The sequence below is a fragment of the Trachypithecus francoisi genome, unplaced genomic scaffold (genome assembly GCF_009764315.1).
Source record: "Trachypithecus francoisi isolate TF-2019V2 unplaced genomic scaffold, Tfra_2.0 Lachesis_group13, whole genome shotgun sequence".
Lineage (NCBI taxonomy): Eukaryota > Metazoa > Chordata > Mammalia > Primates > Cercopithecidae > Trachypithecus > Trachypithecus francoisi.
The window spans coordinates 34,487,731-34,511,137 of record NW_022681458.1 but is presented as its reverse complement, the minus strand read 5'-3'; the positions used below and the strand labels follow the sequence as shown (position 1 = coordinate 34,511,137).

The window sequence follows — 23,407 nt, the reverse complement described above, 5'->3', positions numbered from 1 at the left end:
TTTTCTGCATCTATTGAGATAATCATGTGGTTCTTGTCTTTGGTTCTGTTTATATGCTGGATTACGTTTATTGATTTGCGAATGTTGAACCAGCCTTGCATGCCAGGGATGAAGCCCACTTGATCATGGTGGATAAGCTTTTTGATGTGCTGCTGAATCCGTTTTGCCAGTATTTATTGAGGATTTTTGCATCGATGTTCATCAGGGATATTGGTCTAAATTCTCTTTTTTTGTTGTGTCTCTGCCAGGCTTTGGTATCAGGATGATGTTGGCCTCATAAAAAGAGTTAGGGAGGATTCCCTCTTTTTCTATTGATTGAAATAGTTTCAGAAGGAATGGTACCAGCTCCTCCTTGTACCTCTGGTAGAATTCAGCTGTGAATCCATCTGGTCCTGGACTTTTTTTGGTGGGTAGGCTATTAATTGTTGCCTCAATTTCAGAGCCTGCTATTGGTCTATTCAGGGATTCAACTTCTTCCTGGTTTAGTCTTGGGAGAGTGTAAGTGTCCAGGAAATATCCATTTCTTCTAGATTTTCTAGTTGATTTGCGTAGAGGCATTATAGTATTCTCTGATGGTGTTTGTATTTCTGTGGGGTCGGTGGTGATATCCCCTTTATCATTTTTTATTGCGTCTATTTGATTCTTCTCTCTTTTCTTCTTTATTAGTCTAGCTAGCGGTCTGTCAATTTTGTTGATCTTTTCAAAAACCAACTCCTGGATTCATTGATTTTTTGGAGGGTTTTTTGTGTCTCTATCTCCTTCAGTTCTGCTCTGATCTTAGTTATTTCTTGCCTTCTGCTAGCTTTTGAATGTGTTTGCTCTTGCCTCTCTAGTTCTTTTAATTGTGATGTTAGAGTGTCAATTTTAGATCTCTCCTGCTTTCTCTTGTGGGCATTTAGTGCTATAAATTTCCCTCTACACACTGCTTTAAATGTGTCCCAGAGATTCTGGTATGTTGTATCTTTGTTCTCATTGGTTTCAAAGAACATCTTTATTTCTGCTTTCATTTCGTTATGTACCCAGTAGTCATTCAGGAGCAGGTTGTTCAGTTTCCATGTAGTTGAGCGGTTTTGATTGAGTTTCTTAGTCCTGAGTTCTAGTTTGATTGCACTGTGGTCTGAGAGACAGTTTGTTATAATTTCAGTTCTTGTACATTTGCTGAGGAGTGCTTTACTTCCAATTATGTGGTCAATTTTGGAATAAGTGCGATGTGGTGCTGAGAAGAATGTATATTCTGTTGATTTGGGGTGGAGAGTTCTATAGATGTCTATTAGGTCCGCTTGGTGCAGAGATGAGTTCAATTCCTGGATATCCTTGTTAACTTTCTGTCTCGTTGATCTGTCTAATGTTGACAGTGGAGTGTTGAAGTCTCCCATTATTATTGTATGGGAGTCTAAGTCTCTTTGTAGGTCTCTAAGGACTTGCTTTATGAATCTGGGTGCTCCTGTATTGGGTGCATATATATTTAGGAGAGTTAGCTCTTCCTGTTGAATTGATCCCTTTACCATTATGTAATGGCCTTCTTTGTCTCTTTTGATCTTTGATGGTTTAAAGTCTGTTTTATCAGAGACTAGGATTGCAACCCCTGCTTTTTTTTGTTCTCCATTTGCTTGGTAGATCTTCCTCCATCCCTTTATTTTGAGCCTATGTATGTCTCTGCATGTGAGATGGTTCTCCTGAATACAGCAGACTGATGGGTCTTGACTCTTTATCCAGTTTGCCAGTCTGTGTTTTTTTATTGGAGCATTTAGTCCATTGACATTTAAGGTTAATATTGTTATGTGTGAACTTGATCCTGTCATTATGATATTAACTGGTTATTTTGCTCGTTAGTTGATGCAGTTTCTTCCTACCTCGATGGTCTTTACATTTTGGCATGTTTTTGCAATGGCTGGTACCAGTTGTTCCTTTCCATGTTTAGGCTTCCTTCAGGGTCTCTTGTAAGGCAGGCCTGGTGGTGACAAAATCTCTAAGCATTTGCTTATCTGTAAAGGATTTTATTTCTCCTTCACTGATGAAGCTTAGTTTGGCTGGATATGAAATTCTTTTGAAATTTCTTTTCTTTAAGAACGTTGAATATTGGCCCCCACTCTCTTCTGGCTTGTAGAGTTTCTGCCGAGAGGTCTGCTGTTATTCTGATGGGCTTCCCTTTGTGGGTAACCCGACCTTTCTCTCTGGCTGCCCTTAAGATTTTTTCCTTCATTTCAACTTTGGTGAATCTGGCAATTATGTGTCTGGAGTTGCTCTTCTGGAGGAGTATCTTTGTGGCGTTCTCTGTATTTCCTGAATTTGAATGTTGCCTGCCCTACTAGGTTGGGGAAGTTCTCCTGGATGATATCCTGAAGAGTGTTTTCCAACTTGGTTCCATTTTCCCCCTCACTTTCAGGCACCCCAATCAGACGTAGATTTGGTCTTTTTACATAATCCCATACTTCTTGCAGGCTTTGTTCATTTCTTTTTCTTCTTTTTTCTTTTGGTTTCTCTTCTCGCTTCATTTCATTCATTTGATCCTCAATCGCTGATACTCTTTCCTCCAGTTGATCGAGTCGGTTACCGAAGCTTGTGCATTGTCACGTATTTCTCTGTGTCATGGTTTTCATCTCTGTCATTTCGTTTATGATCTTCTCTGCATTAATTAATCTAGCTGTCAATTCTTCCACTTTTTTTTCAAGATTTTTAGTTTCTTTGCGCTGGGTACGTAATTCCTCCTTTAGCTCTGAGAGGTTTGATGGACTGAAGCCTTCTTCTCTCATCTCGTCAAAGTCATTCTCTGACCAGCTTTGATCCGTTGCTGGCGATGGGCTGCGCTCCTTTGCAGGGGGAGATGCGCTCTTATTTTTTGAATTTCCAGCTTTTCTGCCCTGCTTCTTCCCCATCTTTGTGGTTTTATCTGTCTCTGGACTTTGATGATGGTGACGTACTGATGGGGTTTTGGTATAGGTGTCCTTCCTGTTTGATAGTTTTCCGTCTGACAGTCAGAAGACTGTCTGTTGGTCTGTTAGAGATTGCTTGAGGTCCACTCCAGACCCTGTTTGCCTGGGTATCAGCAGCAGAGGTTGCCAAAGATAGAATATTGCTGAACAGCGAGTGTACCTGTCTGATTCTTTCTTTGGAAGTTTCCTCTCAGGGTGACGCACCCTGTGAGTGTGGGGTATCAGACTGCCCCTAGTGGGGGATGTCTCCCAGCTAGGCTACTCAGGGGTCAGGGACCCACCTGAGCAGGCAGTCTGTCCGTCTCAGATCTCAACCTCCGCGTTGGAGATCCACGGCTCTCCCCAAGCTGTCAGACAGAGCTGTTCGGTCTGCAGCGGCCCCGCTCTTTCCCCTAATGGACTGCAGCTGTGCGCTGTCCGCAGCGTAGAGTCTACAGAGACAGGCAGGCTTCCTTGAGCTGCTGTGAGCTCCACCCAGTTCGAGCTTCCCAGCGGCTTTGTTTACCTACTTAAGCCTCAGCAATGGCGGGCGCCCCTCCCCCAGCCTCGCTGCTGCCTTGCGGATAGATCGCCGCAGACGGCTGTGTTAGCAGTGAGGGAGGCTCCGTGGCGTGGGACCCTCCCGGCCAGGTGTGGGATATATTCTCCTGGTGTGCCTGTTTCCTTAAGCGCAGTATTGGGGTGGAGTTACCCGATTTTCCGGTGGTGTGTGTCTCAGTTCCCCTGGCTAGGAAAAGGGATTTCCTTCCCCCTTGCGCTTCCAGGTGAGGCGATGCCTCGCCCTGCTTCAGCTCACGCTGGTCAGGCTGCGCAGCTGACCCGCACCGATTGTCCGGCACTCCCTAGAGAGATGACCCCAGTACCTCAGTTGAAAATGCAGAAATCACCGGTCTTCTGTGTCGCTCGCGCTGGGAGTTGGAGACTGGAGCTGTTCCTATTCGGCCATCTTGCTCCGCCCCCTCACGTCCCTGTTCCAGTCTATTAAATCTCAGTGATCCAAGACTGTAATTCAGTTTATTACCTAGGGGTTTTGGTATCATGTCACACATGCATTTGAGAATTGGGCTCTCTACAGTTTCATCCAAATTATTGATAAAAATGATGGTGTAGACAGGAACAAAGATAGAGCTTCATGTCATATTTCATTCAATAATCAGCCTTACACTTTGGTACACTTTGTAGTGATAAATACTTTGGTAGGATACAAATGGTATAGATAGTAGACATGGATTATATCAAAGGGAATATTTAGTTTAAAATAATTCATTTTAAATAATCATTTTAAGAACTAAGTTAAACAAACTAAATTTTAAATTTTGCCTTTATTTCTACATTTTCAAGTTTAATATAGCCTTTCTATTGCTTTACTACTTTAAAAATGTTTTCTAATTTCTTATTCCATGAAAAAGACTAAAACTACTTTTAAGATTTAAATTATTTTGGTACTTTAAAAGTGTTTATTGAACTCCTTTTCATGAGTTATCACAGAATTTAGAAAATGTTTTATATATTCTGTACATTTAGATTAGGAAGCATATCTCATCATACATATATACATAGAATTGCTAGTTTGTTGGACGTCTACTGGATATTAAGTATTGTGCCTGAAAACAAAGTTCTTCCCTCAGGGGAAGCTTCTTACTGGGGAGCCAGGAATTCTATCTTCTAAAGGAATAACAGCAGGAGCTAGGAGCTCAAGAAGTGATTAGTTCCTTAAGACACAATCAGAAGATGATAAACAGTTTCCATTCAGCCTAATAACCCTAGTAGAACGTTAGATGCTGTTGGGTAACAAGAACTAATTTCTTTAGAAGTATGTAAAACACATACATAACACAAGATACCCACAAGAATCAATACTTCACTAAAAGTGCGTAACCAAATTCCAAGGAATAAAATCAGGCAATCAAAAGTCAGAACTTAGCCTGGTGATTTTTATTATGCTTAACTGCTCAAATAGAGTCAAAGCTCCCTTTTACTTTCATATTGGAATCACAGGATTTCTTGGCTTAACATTTTCTCCCAAATTTTTTAAAAAAGTAAAATTTTTGTAGAAAATTTTTCTATAAAAGCAAAGGAAATGCTGTGGATTTCTCTCTGCAGTCGGTATTTTGCACATATTCTTGTGGCTCCTACCTTCTTTCCCTGTGGAGAGCATTAATGGATTCATGAGTCCTCGGCAGTTCATTCCTAGTGCTGACCATGGTCTAGAGAAGGAAGAAATAAGAAAATAAGTTTTTGGTTTGAATTTAACCCACATTCCTAAAAATCCAGTATAAGAACATGATAATGATGTTTTTCAAAGAAATTCAATCTATTTCAAAAAGTGGCTGCTGTTTGGGTTTACATTCATGTATGATGATGCCGATGTTTATTCACTCAAAGTACAGCTGTATATCTAATTTCACAAAAGAAATTAAAAGTTTTATGTTTTAGAAATAACATCACATTAGTCTTTTGTTCAAGTTAAGTTGCTACCCTGAATGTCTTCTTCACTAAAGGCATTTACAAGAAGCAGTTGGGTCACTTTCCTTCCCTTGGTTTTCGAAGTCTCTTACTTCTACCACTCACCTTTAACTTTCACTTTCTTGTCTTTCCTTTGCTTTCTACCTGCGTGTGCACTAGAGTCATCATTACTTTTCAAATCCACCAAATGTTTTGAATGAATAATGGTCAACTTGGCTGTCACTTAGGATTTCCTCACCAAACCTTGTCTCTTACATCACACTCTGTGCCCTGAACTGCAACCACAGGGCAAGTACTGACCTGACCCAGTCTGGCCCAGGCTCCTGGGGCACCATGTTCCAGCCCTTGGCTCCCACATGTCTAGATGAAAGATTGGACTTCATTACACTCCATTTATAAACAGCTGTGGCTACAATCTGCAGCCTTCTCCCATCCCTGCAAATGATCTGAAGAGGGGCTGGCCATTTTAGGAATATTGTTCCACAGGCACAGCCTGAAAGAGCAAAAGGGCAGTAGCAGGAAGAAGAAACTGAGCTATATACAGACTTAAAGTCACATTCTCTGGTTGGTGTGTGCCCTTTCCAGCCCCTTTGAGTGAAATGTGCCATTGCCTCTTCATTCAAATACTTAAACAGGCCAGGCACCATGGCTCACGCCTGTAATCCCAGCACTTTGGGAGGCCGAGGCAGGTGGATCACGAGGTCAGGAGATGAAACCATCCTGGCTAACACAGTGAAACCCCATCTCTACTAAAAATACAAAAAAAAAAAAAAAATAGCCGGACGTGATGGCGTGCGCCTGTAGTCCCAGCTACTTGGGAGGCTGAGGCAGGAGAATGGCGTGAACCCGGGAGGCGGAGCTTGCAGTGAGCCGAGACCGTGCCACTGCACTCCAGCCTGGGCGACGGAGCGAGACTCTGTCTCGGGGGAAAAAAAAAAAAAAAAACTTAAACAGTTTCCACATGCATAGCTTAGTCTTAGAATTAGTGAACTTTATATTATAGTTAAAATAATTACAATTTAAATAACAATTGCAGAATATCATGGCTTTGTAAAATGACTATACTCTCATAAGCTATTTTTTACCTCTATTCATTCTCTATATATGGTGGAGATAGAGTAGGAAAGGTGTATACATATGCTATAAACTTATTTATGTGTTCTAACACTTAGGGAGAACAATGAAATACCTTAAAATTGTCAAATAAAATAATTCAGTGATTTAATATATATTATTAATATGAAGAAAATCTTTAAAAGAATTTCTTGCACCAATATTATATGGTACATATTTTCTGCAATTGAGAAGCATTTCAGGTTAGTGCAAATGGTGGTATATCCATGGAATAGATACTATGGTTTATTTAGTTATTCTCAATGAAAGCATAAGCTGTTTCCAATATTTCAAAATTTTCAAAATGAAAAGCCATGCTGCAGTAAACATAGCTGTATGTGCCTCCTTGTGCACATGTGCAAGATTCTTGGGTTTTAAGTTTAATAGACACTATCCATTTGCCCCTTTGGGCAGGTGTGTGTGCACACACACACACACACACACAAACACACTTGAAAATTCATAGAAAAAGTTATACTTCAAACAGATTACCTTTGGGGAATTAGGGACTGGACCTGGATTGAGAATTATGGTTGAAAGGGACCTTAGATGTATCTATAATATTTTAACATCTTATACATCAAACAGATCCATGTCTTATTTCTATGAAATGCATTTTTAAATAAAAATATGTTGTATACCTAAGATAGGATGTAGCAACTTTAAAAATGAAGGTGAGAGGGAAGTAAAAGTGAAATAAAGGAGCAAAATCACTTTTAAATTTCTTCCCTCTGAATAAATGGATGCTACCGTGAGGAAAAGCCTGCATTGTGAAAATGTTTTTCCTTCTTCTTTTGTTTGAAGCAGGAAATACAGTAGCTCCTTATTTGTCCTCGTATGTCGGTCCAGCTCTCTGTCGTGCACTCTAGCATGATGCCTGTGTCTTGCCAGGTGTCCCATGAGGGGTGTCTCCAGGTGTCCCAGTCTACATGATCTGATGAGTAAAATGCAGACAGACCCAAGCAAACATCACACACAGGTGGCTGCAGAGGCCACTTGTCACTGGATGGTCACAAGACTTACTCTCCACCCACACTTGACTGCAGTGTGGAAACTAGTTTTTCTCTGATGACTATTACAGATGACCGTATTCTGAAGACCTTTCTTAAGCTCAGACTGTACTGATGATGATTGCAGGCAAGTTTACAAGTGGAGTTACACATGTGAGGGCAAATAAACAGCTGACTGAAGACATGCTAAAGTATTTGCAGAATGTACATTTAAAAAAAGATAGCATTTCTAATCTCTTTGAAAAAACTTCACTGGGATATTTTAAGTTCTCTCCCTCATCTTATTTTTCTTTTTTAAAAAAAACTTGCATTTTGAGTTCAAGGGTACATGTGCAGGATGTGCAGATTTGTTACACAGGTAAATGTGTGTCATGGGGGTTATTGTACAGATTATTTCATCACCCAGGTATTAAGCTTAGTGTCCACCAGTTATTTTTCCTGATCCTCTCCCTCCTCCCACCTTCCACCCTCCGGCAGGCCTCAGTGTGTGTCGTGCCCCTCTATGTGACCACGTGTTCTCATCATTTCGCTCCCAAGCTCCCACTTATAAGTGAGAATATTTCTTTCTTATCTCTTCCCTTTTAAAATTTCTGAACATTTTACTTACACATGCATTGGTTCTTCTATTTTTTATTTTTGAGACGGAGTCTCACTCTGTCACCAGGCTGGAGTGCAGTGGCACGGTCTTGGCTCACTGCAACCTCTGCCTCCCAGGTTCAAGTGATTCTCCTGCCTCAGCCTCCCGAGTAGCTGGGACTATAGGTGCATGCCACCAAACCCAGCTAATTTTTGTATTTTTAGTAGAGACGGGGTTTCACCATGTTGGCCAGGCTGGTCTCGAACTCCTGACCTTGTGATCTGCCCGCCTTGGCCTCCCAAAGTGCTGGGCTTACAGGCGTGAGCCACCACCCCTGGCCAGTTCTCTGATTTTTTTTTTTTAAATAACCTAAGATCTTCTGATACTGAGTTGGCAAGTTAAGGCCCTATGGGCAGAAGGAAGCCTTATCTGTAAGTTACAATCAGAAGTCTTGGGCAGAGACTTCATATCTATGGACACTGGAGTAGTTTAAATATGTCAGGGTTGAAAGGAATCTATCTTACAAATGGTCCCCTCAAAGCTGAACTTTGTCCATTAACATGGTAAACAACACAGTTCATTGGTTGCATATCAGAGGTGGCACATATTGTTGTGGTTAGAATTGCCTATTCTTTTGGGACAATAGATTAAAGAAAATTCATGTTGCTCAGCCATAGGTAAATGAGAATAGGTTTTATGTCTTCTTAAGGACATCACTATTGAGTCTTCTAATACATGCCACAAAGGAGCAATATAATTTATATTATAATTGTGTACACCAGCACACTACTGTTGCAGTTAATTTATAGTTCTTACATGGATAGACAACTTACAATAGATTTTTATCCTTACAAACATCCAAATTATCTGGTCTACTCTACTCTAAGAAAAATTATGCAATTGGGCATATTAAATAGACCAAAGGCTAGCCAGTAGTTGTGTATTTTGAGGATATTATAGATTTTCTTAGCAGATATTTAGAAACAAAAATGATCCTTAGGAAAAAAAAGACTTGATTTCTGGGAGTAAAAGTTGAGCATATTTGAGTTGAATTAAAATAGATATTTGAAGATTTGAAAAATAAATAAAATGATACACTTAAAATATTTTTCTTAACTAATTATTTTGAAAATCTTGATAAAGTAGCTAATTCCTTCAAGAAAATTAAATTATCAAAGTTGACTGAAGAAAGCATGAACAGACTATTAGGTCTGAACAAACAAAAAATTTATGAAACCATTATAAAGCCTCCAGTGCCCAGGGCTTTACTCTTGAATATTAGCAATTGTTAAAGAAATAAACAGTTCCTCTGTTAGATAAAGTATTTCAAACACAAGAAAAGATGAAATATGACTCCATTGTTTAATGTAGCCATAAAAAATGCTCAAAACTGATGCAGATAAGATGGAGTGGGGAGATATTCTGATTCATAAATGCTGCAATTCTAAATAGAAAACAAAATTTAAAGGACATTTAAAGAATGATCTACAAACAAGTATAGATTTTAATTGCAGCAATGCCAGAAATGTTTAGTATCATGTACTCTATTAATACAATACTTCCAATTAGAAAAAAATGTTTGAAAATTTCAGTTGGTGCTGAAAACAGATTTTAAATAAGTAGATCAAAACATTTCCCCCAAAAAAGTTTTAAAAATGAGGACAAGAAAAAACACTTCCTCCACGTTAAAAACCATCTCAAGCCAACAACTAAAACTGTAATATCTAATGGAGAAGCGCTAGAGAAATGCCCCCACTAAATCTACTCTCATTAAAAATAGTTGACCCATTATCTCTTGAATTATCTAATTGCCCCATTATCTCTTGAATTATCTATCATTGCTCTGAAAGATGTGGAGTTTTTCAGGAATAAAGACCTGAAATAGAAATGAGAGGTTTTAATGTTAGAGGGGAAAAGACATATATATATTTTTTAAAATATATATATAATTATATTTGATATGTTGATATTTAAATATATTTAAATATATATATTTTCAAATTGTGTGATTGTCTACCTGGAAGCAAGATGTTCAAAATAAACCAACATTTGAGTTTCTAAAAGAGTTCATTCACAAAAATTTCTCTTTGCAGAATCATAGCTTTCCAAAATATCATCGTCAATAATTAAGAAAAAAATACAGTGGGAAAAGCCCCTACTCACAATATTATCACAATATGATAGGAAATCAGCTATATATAACCTTTTACTGAGAGACAGAAAAACACTTGAAAAAATATGTTTGGGATTTTTTAGGTGTTTGATGCTTGAACGCTTTCTTAATTGATGGCTGCTTTTTGGCCAACTATGGAGATTGAATTTTTTACTCTCTATACAAGGTTTTTTTTCCTAGTGTCTAAAGAGTTGTCCCTCTTTAGACTAACAATTAAATTTACAAGGGGATTAGGTGATTCTGTAGGTAAATATTACAAAGATAAAAGATGTTTCCATATCAACATATAGGTTTAATGCAAAGCTAATCAAAATCCTAATAGGATTAATTTTGGGCACCTTACAAAAGATTTCAAGATTCTTTTAGAAGAATAATTGTGTTATACAACCCCATTAAAAAGTGGGCGAAGGATATGAACAGACACATCTCAAAAGAAGACGTTTATGTGGCAAATACACATATATATATATATATATATGAAAAATAGCTCATCATCACTGGTCATTAGAGAAATGCAAATCAAAAGCACAATGATATACCATCTCAAGCCAGTTAGAAAGATGATTGGTAAAAAGTCTGGAAACAACAGAAGCTGGTAAGGTTGTGGAGAAATAGGAATGCTTTTACACTTGGTGGGAGTGTAAATTAGTTCAACCATTGTGAAAGGCAATGTGGCAATTCCTCAAGGATCAAGAACCAGAAATATCATTTGACCCAGCAATCCCATTACTGAGTATAAACCCGAAGGATTATAAATCATTCTAATATAAAGACACATGCATGCATATGTTTAAGGCAGCACTATTCACAATAGCAAAGACTTGGAACCAACCCAAATGCCCATCAATGACAGACTGGATAAAGAAAATGTGGCACATATACACTATGTAATATTATGCAGCCATAAAAAAGAATGAGTTCATCTCCTTTGCAGGGACATGGATGAAGCTGGAAACCATCATCCTCAGCAAACTAACACAGGAACAGAAAAGCAAACACTGCATATTCTCACTCATAAGTGGGAGTTGAACAATGAGAACACATGGACACAGGGAGGGGAACATCACACACTGGGGCCTTTTGGGGGGTTGGGGGCAAGGGGAGGGGGAGAGCATTAGGACGAATAGTTAATGCATGCGGGGCTTAAAACCTAGATGATGGGTTGATAGGTGCAGCAAAGCACCATGGCACATGTATATCTGCACGTTCAGCACATGTATCCCAGAACTTAAAATTTTTAAAAAGGAATAATTGTGTTATAATAGCTAATATGTAAAAATATAAAAATAAAAAGGGAGAAAATGGTTAATGGGTATAAAGTTTTAGTTATGCAAGATAAGTAAGTTCTGGAGGTCTACTAAACAGCAGTGCCTATAACAACATTGTACATTGTGTACTTAAAATTTGCTCAGAGATTAGATCTCATAGTGTTCTTACCACACGTACAAATTAATTATAATAATGATAAAGGGAGGAAACTTTAGGAGGTGAGTTATGACCTTGATGGTGGTGGTTTCACAGGTGCATATTTATCCCCAAACTCATCAAGTAGTATACATTAAATATGTACAGCTCTCTTTTTCTTGAAAAAAAATTGATTAAATGGTATTTATGTATTTATTTATTAAGACAGAGACTTGCTCTGTCACCCTGGCTGGAGTGCAGTGGCGTGATCTAGGCTCACTGCAGCCTCCGCCTCCCAGGTTCAAGCGATTCTCCTGCCTCAACCTCCCGAGTAGCTGGGATTACAGGAGTGTGCCACCACGCCTGGCTAACTTTTTGTATTTTTACAAATACAAAAGTATTTTGTAAAGATGGGGTTTCACCACATTGGCCAAACTGGTCTTGAACTCCTGAGCTCAAGTGATCTGCCCCCTTCAGCCTCCCAAAGTGCTGGGATTACAGGTGTGAGTCACTGCACCTGAGCATGTACAGCTTTTTGCATGTCAATTGTATCTCAGTAAATGGGTTAACAAAATGAAATAAAAAGGGAAAACTTGCTTTATGTTAATGGCTATCAGAAAGCTAGAATAATTCAAATAATGCTGTTTTTATGTAAAAATAAAATGAAAAGCAAATGAGCTGAATAGATAGCATTAAAACACATTCTAAAATGATAAACATTTTGGTATATACTACAGGAACTATCACAGAAATTAAAAAGGAAAGGATTTATTCAAGTAAAAAGGAATAGGGGACTCTCTTATCTTACCTCTTATTGTGCATCAGCATAAAAACCAGAGAGATTTAAAAGCTATGTGTCAAGATAATCCAATCAAGTTAAAATAAAATACAGCTAGAGTCCTTTGATTTCTTAATGGATAAATTTTTCCCAGCACAAAACTGTGTAAGAAATTACAAAGAAAAAGAAAGAGACTGATAATGTTTTTAGGCTGAGCATGGTGGCTCACGCCTGTAATCCCAGCACTTTGGGACGCTGAGGCGGGCGGATCATGTAAGGTCAAGAGTTCAAGACCAGCCTGGCCAACACGGTGAAACCCCATCTCTACTAAAATACAAAATTTAGCTGGGTGTGGTTGTGAGTGCCTGGAATCCCAGCTACTCAGGAGGCTGAGGCAGGAGAATCACTTGAATCCAGGAAGCAGAGCTTGCAGTGAGCCGCGATAGTGCCCCTGTGCTCCAGCCTGGGTGACAGAGCGAGACTCCATCTCGAGAAAAAAAAAAAAAGACTAACGCTTTTATAAGAATTGAAAGTTTATATGTAGGAAGTCATATGATCAATAAGACTAAACGGAAATAACTAGGAAGAAAGATTTCTCCAGTCAAAATATAAAAAGTTTAAATACATTGGTAAATCAAGCTGATTCATCAGTAAAAATGGCAGCTGGCGCTGACAGAGGAAAAAAGACAATTGCCTCGTACGCTATGTGGGGAAAAGCTTCTTTTCACTGTGAGTCAGAGAAATGCAAATTAAAGCAAATTAAATATATTCTGGCAATAAAAATTGTCAAAAATTAAAACAAGGTAATAGTCAATATTAGCAAGGATCTCCTGAGAAAGGTGCTACGTTCACTGGAACCCTAACTTGGTATTCCTTTCTAAGAGGCGATTTTGCAATAAGCATGAAGAGCCTTAAAAATGTTCGCACTTTTCATTCTTGTGATTCACTTTAGAAATGTATCCTAAGGAAATAATTGGAGATCTGTGTACAAAGAACAATGTATAAGAATTTTAATAGTGAAGATTTAAATTATAGCAAAAATTAGAAATAATCCAAATATCAACAACAGTGGAGTTAAATCATATTATGCTTATTTAAATAAAAATTATATAACCATTAAGATGTTTTTTGAAGAATTATAATGACAATGGAAAATGCTCATAATCTAACTATAGAGAACTATATAATGAATACATTTTACGGTATAATCTAAACTAATTTTAAAATGTTTATAGGAAAGGAAGTATACCAATATATTGACAGTGGGGTAATAATGGATTATTTGCCATTTTAGTTTTGTTCTTTGTTCTCTTTTGACTTTTTGAAGCTTTCTATAATAAACGTATAGCACTTTGTGATTTGAGATAAAAAGTACTCAGTGAAAGAAAGTTTTAGATATTTCATTGGTCATATGAACATCTTCAAAGAATCCCCAAACTAGGGAATGGTTCACTGAACCTCGCTACAAAATGGTCCAGATTATTTGTGCTTTAGCAGCAGTTCCTTTCCGTTTTGGACTCACCTGGTAACGTAGGTTGCTGTCCTCAGTTTGTTGGCCCCGAGACATTCTTTCAGGTACAGGTGTAGGCTTGGAGGCACCTGTGGCTGCTGTTTCCATTGGTCTAGTTGGCCTTATATCCACTGTTCCTTTAGAACTCTTGTACTGAATGGAGCCCCTATTACCAAGTTTTATAAGAAAGTTGTAGCAACTTTTAACTATCAGGCACGACATTGAGGAAAGCCTTTTTAGAAAATGTAAGTCAGATATTGAAGGTTTTACTCACCCACCCCCACAATAGCAATAAAGTAGGCCAACTTTTCTTTCTGTGTTCTTTTCCAGACAATTTTGTTGACAGAGAGTCAAGTAGCCAATAATAGAAATAAAAATTCTATTTTCCTCCTCCTTGACAATCTAGACATGAGAATGCAAAGAATTCAGGGGTGACAGCAGAAAATCACCCGGGTCATCTTGTTCAGGTCAGACATTAGGGGCTATAAATGCAGGTATGTGTTTATCACGTCAAATGGAAAGAACATATAATATATCAGACTAGTTTAAGGTCAGGTATATTCTATGTTATATAATTCCATTTGGTTTCATTCCTTTATTAAAAAATTATTTTTAAACATCATCTCAAGTTATGGCAGATATAAAACAAAAAAGCAGAGAACTCCTAATCCCAGATAATTCACATCTAAAGAACAGGTAAATATACAATCATTTTAAACATAACATTATACTTTCTACAAGACACAATGAGAACATAGGGAAAGACATGACTATTCTGTGATATACTTAATTATACTGGGGTGTGCATTTTGGGGTAGAAGAATAGGATGACCCACATTTCTTTGTAACAAACCTTCTGAATGACACACTCTATTCCTACCCCATCTGAGATCACTTTAATATCTTGGTATTGTTCTGCTCTGTCTTCATTTGCTCAGGATGCTGTAACAAATAGACTGGGTGGTGTAAGCAACTGGCATTTATTTTCTCACAGTTCTAGAGGCTGAAAGTCTGAGATCAGAGTGCCAGCATGGTCAGTCATACACTGCTGTTAGTCAGTTTTCATACTGCTTTGAAGAAATACCCAAGATGAGGTAATTTATAAAGAAAAAGAAGTTTAATAGACTCACAGTTCCACATGGCTGGGGAGGACTCATAATCATGGCAGAAGGCAACAGAGGAGCAAAATCACGTTTTACATAGCAGCAGGCAAGAGAGTGTGTGCAGGGGAACTGCCCTTTATAAAACCATCAGATCTTATGAGACTTACTCACTCTTATGAGAACAGCATGGGAAAAACCTACCCCCATGAGTCAATTACCTCCTACCAAGTCCCTCCCACAACACCTGGGGATTATGGGAGCTACAATTCAAGATAGGATTTGGGTGGGGAGACAGCCAAACAATATCATACACACACCATTTTCTGTACTCAGATATTTACAAACATCAATATGTATTTTAAATTTGTTTCTTAAAAAGCAAGGAAATCATTCCACACACATTATTCTGCTACTTGCTTTTTTCTCTAATGCACGATGGTGAATTCCTTCTAGTATAGTAGATAGCAGCTAAAACTTGTTCTTTTAAGTGGATTCATTATGTTCTGCAGAATGTTCATAATCATACATATTCCACCACTTTTCTACGAAGGTACACTTAGGTTGTTTCTGGCTTATTGTCCTGTACTCCAAGGGCCAAATCTTATGTATATTTTATTATCTAGTAAATACACTATTCTAAAGTCAATCCTTTTACATGTGTATCCCACCCCCTCTTTGCTGAATGACATTGCTCCAATAATTCTCCCCTGTTGTACCAGTTCATCAGTGTTTCTCTCTATGAATTCATTCCCTCAAACATGCTATTACTTTCCTGGATTACTGGATAACAAAAATGTGGTATATATGCATGAAAGAATACTGTTCAGTGATAAAAGGAATGAAATCATGTCTTTTGCATCAACATATATGGAACTGGAGGCCATTAACTGAAACAACTCACACAGAAAGTCAGATACGACACGTTCTCACTCATAAGTGGGAGCTAAATGTGCACACATGAACATAGAGTGTGGAATTACAGACAACGGAGACTCAGAAGAATGAGGGGATGGAAAGGGGGTAGATGATGATAAATTACTTAATGGATACAATGTATGTTTTTCAGGTGATGAACACCTTAAAAGCCCCAACTTTACCAGTCTACTATATAGCCATGTAATAAAATTACACTTGTACTCTATAAATTTATACAAAAAAGCTATGCTGTTACTTTTGCCATTACAACAACATGCTATCTTAACCTCAGTGGCCCTATCACCTACATTATCTCTTTGCTCCCACCACAGCGAAAAATCCTGGAATTTCTTATTTGGTATCTTGAGTTCCTCAGCTCCCCTTTCTCTCTGCCTCCAGTCAGACGTTTTCTACTACCACTGTCCTGTGATGCTGTTTTTGGAGGTCATTAATGATCTCCTTATTGCTAATTCAAAGGTCAATTATTTTTTTAAAGAAAAAAAAATTTAAGTTCCAGGATGTAAGTGCAGAACGTGCAGGTTTGTTACATAGGTATATGTGTGCCACGGTGGTTTGCTGCACCTATCAGCCTGTCATCTAGGTTTTAAGCCCTGTATGCATTACCTATTTGTCCTAATGCTCTCCTTTCCCTCACTCCCCACCCCCACAACTGGCCCCACTGTGTGTTGTTCTCCTCTCCGTGTCCATGTGTTCTCATTGTTCAACTCCCACCTATGAATGAGAACATGTGGCATTTGGTTTTCTCTTCCTGTGTTAGTTTGCTGAGGATGATGGCTTCCTGCTTTATCCATGTCCCTGCAAAGGACATAATCTCATTCCTTTTTACAGATTCGTAGTTTTCTATGGTGTATATGTATGATATTTTCTTTATCCAGTCTATCTTTCGTGGGCATTTGGGTTGGTTCCGTGTCTTTGCTATTGTGAATAGTGCTGCAATAAAAATACGTGTGCATGTGTCTTTATAGTAGAATGATTTATATTCCTTTGGGTGTATACTCAGTAATGGGATTGCTGGGTCAAATGGTATTTCTGGTTCTAGATCCTTGAGGAATCGCCACACTGTCTTCCACAATGGTTGAACCACCAACAGTGTAAAATGTTCTGTTTCTCCACAGCCTCACCAGCATCTATTGTTTCTTGACTTTTTAATCATCGCCACTCTGATTGGCATGAGATGGTATCTCATTGTGGTTTTGATTTGCATTTCTCTAATGATTCAGCTTTTTATCATATGTTTGTTGGCTGCATAAATGTCTTCTTTTGAGAAATATCTGTTCATATCCTTTGCCCACTTTTTGATGAGGCTTTTCTTTTTCTTGTAAATTTGTTTAAATTTATTGTAGATTCTGGATATTAGACCTTTGTCAGATGGGTAGGTTGCAGAAAATTTCTCCCATTCTGTAGGTTGCCTGTTCACTCTGAGGATAATTTCTTTTGCTGTGCAGAAGCTCTTTAGTTTAATAAGATCCCATTTGTCAATTTTGGCTTTTGTTGCAATTGCTTTTGGCATTTTTGTCATGAAGTCTTTGCCCATACCTATGTCCTGAACGGTATTGCCTGGGTTTTCTTCTAGGACTTTTTATGGTTCGGGGTTTTACATTTAAGTCTTTAAATGTATGACTCAGGTTTTACATTTAAGTCCTTAGTCCATCTTGAGTTAATTTTTGTATAAGGTGTAAGGAAGGGATCTAGTTTCAGTTTTCTGCATATGGCTAGCCAGTTCTCCCAGCACCATTTATTAAATAGGGAATCCTTTCCCCATTGCTTATTTTTGCCAGTTTGCGGAGGATCAGGTGATTGTGGATGTGTGGTGTTATTTCTAAGGTCTCTGTTCTGTTCCATTGGTCTATATGTCTGTTTTGGTACCAGTACCAGGCTGTTTTGGTTACTGTAGCCTTGTAATATAGTTTGAAGTCAGGTCGCATGATGCCTCCAACTTTGTTCTTTTTGCTTAGGATTGTCTTGGGTATATAGGTTCTTTTTTGGTTCCATATGAAATTTAAAGTAGTTTTTTCTAATTCTGTGAAGAATGTCAATGGTAGTTTGATGTAAATAGCTTTGAATCTATACATTACTTTGGGCAGTATGGCTATTTTCATGATATTGGTTCTCCCTATTCATGAGGATGGACTATTTTACCATTTGTGTCCTCTCTTATTTCCTTGAGCAGTGGTTTGTAGTTCTCCTTGAAGAGGTCCTTCACATCTCTTGTTAGCTGTATTCCTAGGTATTTTATTCTCTTTGTAGCAATTGTGAATAGGAGTTCATTCATGATTTGGTTCTCTGCTTGTCTATTGTTGGTGTATAGGAATACTTGTGATTTTTGCACACTGATTTTGCACCATGAGACTTTGCTGAGGTTGCTTATCAGCTTGAGGAGTTTTGAGGCTGAGATGATGGGGTTTTCTAAATACAGAATCATGTCATCTGCAATCAGGGACAATTTGACTTCCTCTCTTCCTATCTGAATACCCTTTATTTCTTTCTCTTGCCTGATTGCCCTGGCCAGAACTTCTAATACTATATTGAACAGGAGTGGTAAGAGGGGGCATGCTTGTCTTGTGCCAGTTTTCAAAGGGAATGCTTCCAGCTTTTGCCCATTCAGTATGATATTGTCTGTGGGTTTGTCACAAATAGCTCTTATTATTTTGAGAAACATTCCATCAATACCTAGTTTATTGAGAGTTTTTTAACATGAAGCGATGTTGAATTTTATTGAAGGCCTTTTCTACATCTGTTGAGATGATCATGTGGCTTTTGTCAGTGGTTCTGTTTATGTGATGGATTGTGTTTATTGCTTTGTGTATGTTGAACCATCCTTGCATCCCAGGGATGAAGTCAACTTGATTGTGGTAGATAAGTGTTTCGATGTGCTGCTGGATTCAGTTTGCCAGTATTTTATTGAGGATTTTTGCATTGATATTCATCGGGGATATTGGCCTGAAGTTTTCTTTTTTTTGTCATGTCTCTGCCAGGTTTTGGTATCAGGATGATGCTGGCCTCATAAAATGAGTTAAGGAGGAGTCCCTGCTTTTCAATAGTTTGGAATAGTTTCAGAAGGAATGGGTACCAGCTCCTTTTTGTACCTCTGGTAGAATTCGGATGTGAATCTGTCTAGTCCTGGACTTTTTTGGTTGGTAGGCTATTAATTACTGCCTCAATTTAATAACTTGTTATTGGTCTATTTAGGGATTTGACTTCTTCCTGGTTTAGTCTTGGGAAGGGTGTGTGTGTCCAGTAATTTTTCCATTTTTTTTCTAGATTTTCTAGTTTATTTGCCTAGAGGTGTTTATAGCATTCTCTGATGGTAGATAGTATTTCTGTGGGATCGGTAGTGTATCCCTGTCTCATTTTTTATTGTGTCTATTTGATTACTCTTTATTTTCTTCGTTATTAGTCTAGCCAGTGGTCTATCTATTTTGTTAATTTTTTTCAAATTAATCCAGCTCCTGGATTCACTGACTTTTCAAGGGTAAAAGGTCAATTCTTATTTGACCTAGCAGTGGCATTTGACAGTAGAACACCATGCCTTCGTCCTTGAACACTTTCTTCACCTGTCTTCCAGGATTCCTCACTTTCTTGGTTTTCTTCCCTCTCCATTCTTTACTCTTTCTCAGTCTCCCTTGCTGGTTTTTCTTCTTCTCTGTAGCTTTGTAAAGGGAGTGTCACAGGGCTCAGTCATTGATCCTCTTCTCTTTCTCTTCTACGTTCTCTCTTTGGTGATCTCATATAATCTCATGACTTTAAAAACCATTAACATGCCAACAACCCGCAAATTGGTATCTCCAGTACAGACCCTTTTTTCCAAGTTCCAGATACGAATAGTCAGCTGCTTGGTCAATATCTCCCCAGGGACATCTCAGAGACTTTTCAATCTTAGTGTGTCCCAAACTGGACTCCTGATTTCCCCCACAAACCTTCTCCACCTGTAGCCTCCCCATCTTGGTTGATGGCAATCTTATTCTTCTACTTACTATAGAACGACCATGACAATACAATTTAGTGCAAATGCAAGAATAGACACATAGATCTAAGGATGAGAATATAAGTTATATTAATCCAAGCATACAAGGGAAGCTAATACACGAGAAAGCTGTCATTTTAATTAAGTGGGAAAAAGATCACATAATTGGCTAAAAGATCACATAATTCCTCACCCCAGGAAAAAAAGTAAAGTTAGACCCTTGCTAAAATAAATTCCAAACAGATTGAAATTATAAATTAAAATTTGTAATAGAAATATTGGAAAAAATTTAGGAAAATGTTTATAGAACCTTGCTTTTAACTCTTGGCCCTCTTTAGTCTATTCTCAACATAGCAACCAGACTGAGAGTTTTGAAACCTCAGTTAGATTCTCTACTCACAATCCTCCAATGTTTCCCCAGAGTAAAAGCCTAAGTCCCTACACTGGCCTTCCATCTGCCCCTACTTTCTCACCTCTTCTTTTTTCTTTTTCTTTTTGAGATGGAGTCTTGCTCTGTCACCCAGGCTGGAGTGCAGTGGCTCTATCTTGGCTCACTGCAACCTCCTCCTCCCAGGTTCAAGTGATTCTCCTGCCTCAGCCTCCCAAGTAGCTGGGATTACTGGTACATGCCACCATGCCTGGCTAATTTTTGTATTTTCAGCAGAGACAGGGTTTTACCATGTTGGCCATGCTGGTATCCAATTCCTGGCCCCATGTGATTTGCCCACCTTGGCCTCCTGAAGTGCTGGAATTACAGGCATGAGCCACCACACCCCACCTTATTTCTTCTCTTGTTACTCTCATTCCTCATCCCACTCAACCATGCTAGCCCCCTTGCTGTTCTTTGGATCCATTAAAGTTAATGGCAAAAACCACAATTACTTTTGCACCAACCTAAGACCAAGCATGCTCCCACTTGGCTCTGGCTGTCTCCTCAGTTTGCAGTGTGCTTCTCTTATTCCCTCATTTCCTTCAAAACTTTGATCAAATATCACCTCTCACTGAGGCCCACTATAACCAGCATATTTAAATTTGCTACCAACTCTCCAAGTCTTTATTTTTCTTATCTGCTTCTCCTTTTTTAAACTTTAATACTTAAATATTTTAACGTATGATATAATTCCCTTATACACCATTGTCGTTTGTTTGGTCCTCACTAGGATGCAAGCTCCAAGACAGCAGAAATCCTTCTCTCTTTTTCTTCATTGATGTAGCCCAAGTGCCTATAATAGCGTTCAATAAATTTATTGAATAAATATTTTTCAGTGTATTTTCTGAAAATTCTGTAGCCATTTGTTCTACCAGATTTCAAGAACATCTATGTTCTTCCCTCCTCACCAGCAAAGGGTGTTGCCATTCATTTTAATCTTTGTCTTTTCGGTAAGTAAAACGATGATATGTCATTGTTGCAATTTTCTTTTTTCTGTTTCAGATAGGGTCTTGCTCTGTCACCCAGGCTGGAGTGCAGTGGCACTATCATGGCTCACTGCAGCATTGGCCCCCTGGACTCAACCGATCCTCCTACCTCCCAAGTAGCTCAGGCCGCAGGAGCACACCACCACACCCAGCTAATTTTAAAATTATTTGTAGAGATGGGGTCTCCCTATGTTGCCCATGCTGGTATCAAATTCCTGGCCTCAAGTGATCCTCCTTAACTTTGGGAGGCAGAACTTTCAGCCTCCCAAAGTTCTGGGATCACAGGCATGAGCCTGGCCTATTTGCCTTTTTTCTAACCAATAGAGAGGTTGAACATCTTTTTGGGTGTCTAAGGGCCATTTGGAACTCTTCTTCTGTGATTGCCTATTTATGTATTTTGTGTATTTTCCTCTTCACTCACCTCTTCTGCCCCATTTTCTTTTTCTTCTTGAGTTTTTAGTTTTTTTCTTAGAAAGCATGGCTTCTTTATTTTCTGCTACTCAGTTTGAACACATCATCAAATACAGATAGTTATTAATGTCATATGAGCATAAAAGAAGATTTATAAACCAGAAATGTATTTTCTGAGAAGCAACTTGCAAATGACTCAGATAATAAGTTTTATCAGTTTAACTGAAGTCCTAAGATAAAGTATTGCCTAAATCAGGTTTGTTTACCCTCAGCATTGAAGGCATGTAATGTAGGGAGCATTACAGATCACCAAATGCTGTTACAGGACAATGGAAGTACAGCCTGGGAGGCCTTCAGCCTGAGCCTGCCTTGCCCAGGCCTGCCCAGAAGGGCGACTATGAAGGAAGGGCAATTACTGTGCAAAGTAGCATGGTTTATTTATTTATTTATTTATTTATTATTTTTGAGATATTTTCACCCAGGCTGGAGTGAGTACAGCAGTGCAATCGCAGCTTACTGTAGCCTCGACCTACTGGGCTCAAGCAATCCTCCCATCTCAGTCACCTGAATAGCGGGAACCACAGGCATGCACCACCATGCCCAAATAATTTTTAATTTTTTCTGTAGAGACAGTATCTCCCTATGTTGCCCAGGCTGGTCTCGAATTCCTGGGGTCAAGCAATCCTCCCATTTCTGCCCCCCAAAGTACTGAGATTATCGGCATGAGCCACTTAGCCTGGTCGCATAGCTTATTTTTGAGATCCTGTTCATTGTGGACCAACAAAACAATGATAGGGTTTGAAGGAAGAAATGTTTGCAACAGACTCATCACTGACTTTGAACCACAAAGGGAGACTAAGGAAACCTGGCTTCAAGTCAAAAAACCCTGGATCAAAATAGGTCCCTCAGGTGGGTGAGGGGCAAGCCAAGTTCATCAAGTCAAGGACATTTTCCTGGCACAACCCTGAGGAGAGGGGCCTTCACCAACCCATCCTGGGCACGGGGCTCCTGCCATTCAGAACCCTCCCAATAACAAAAGGAGCACACACTCATTTTTTCCCCTTACATAACTTTGCATTTAAATATATTCCCAGAAGATGGCAGCATGAGTTCTTATGACGTTCTTGAGGGTTCAGAAACACGCCAGCACCAGCCAAATCTCCTCACTCCTATAAGAGCAAGGGACACTTTTTTCTCAGTTGCCTAAAAATTTTGAAGTTATAGTGAAAAATGTTATAAAAAGAACTACAGAAATGGAGTGGGAAAAAAAAAAAAGCTACACATTTCTAGTGGATGCCACTTTGCATTCTTCCTTGGAGGGTACCTACAAACCTCATAAGCAATGCCACCTGGCCACAGATCCTTTGCTGTGGGGAGTGCTCAGCTACTTTCATTATTAGTGAGTCAGAGAGAAATTTCCTTTTGTCCCCATGATCTTACTTTCCAGCACAGCTCCAACGGCTGTTGCAACAGGTTTTCTGTGCCTTTTTTGGTACAAACACAGGGAGGTCATAGGAAATGTTTTCTGTGAAATGATCTTGCAAATAGCATTAAGAAATTCTGTTGAATTTCAAAGAAAAATCTGATTAAAGGTGCCTGTTGGAAGTAGAAGC

The 23,407-nt window shown here is 38.7% G+C and overlaps 1 protein-coding gene across 1 annotated transcript in view; it reads right to left on the bottom strand.

The window, feature by feature from the left end:
- The window catches only part of DYTN (dystrotelin), a 75,142-nt gene that overhangs the window by 20,252 nt on the left and 31,483 nt on the right, over positions 1 to 23,407 (bottom strand). The gene's annotated exons all lie outside the window — the stretch shown is intronic.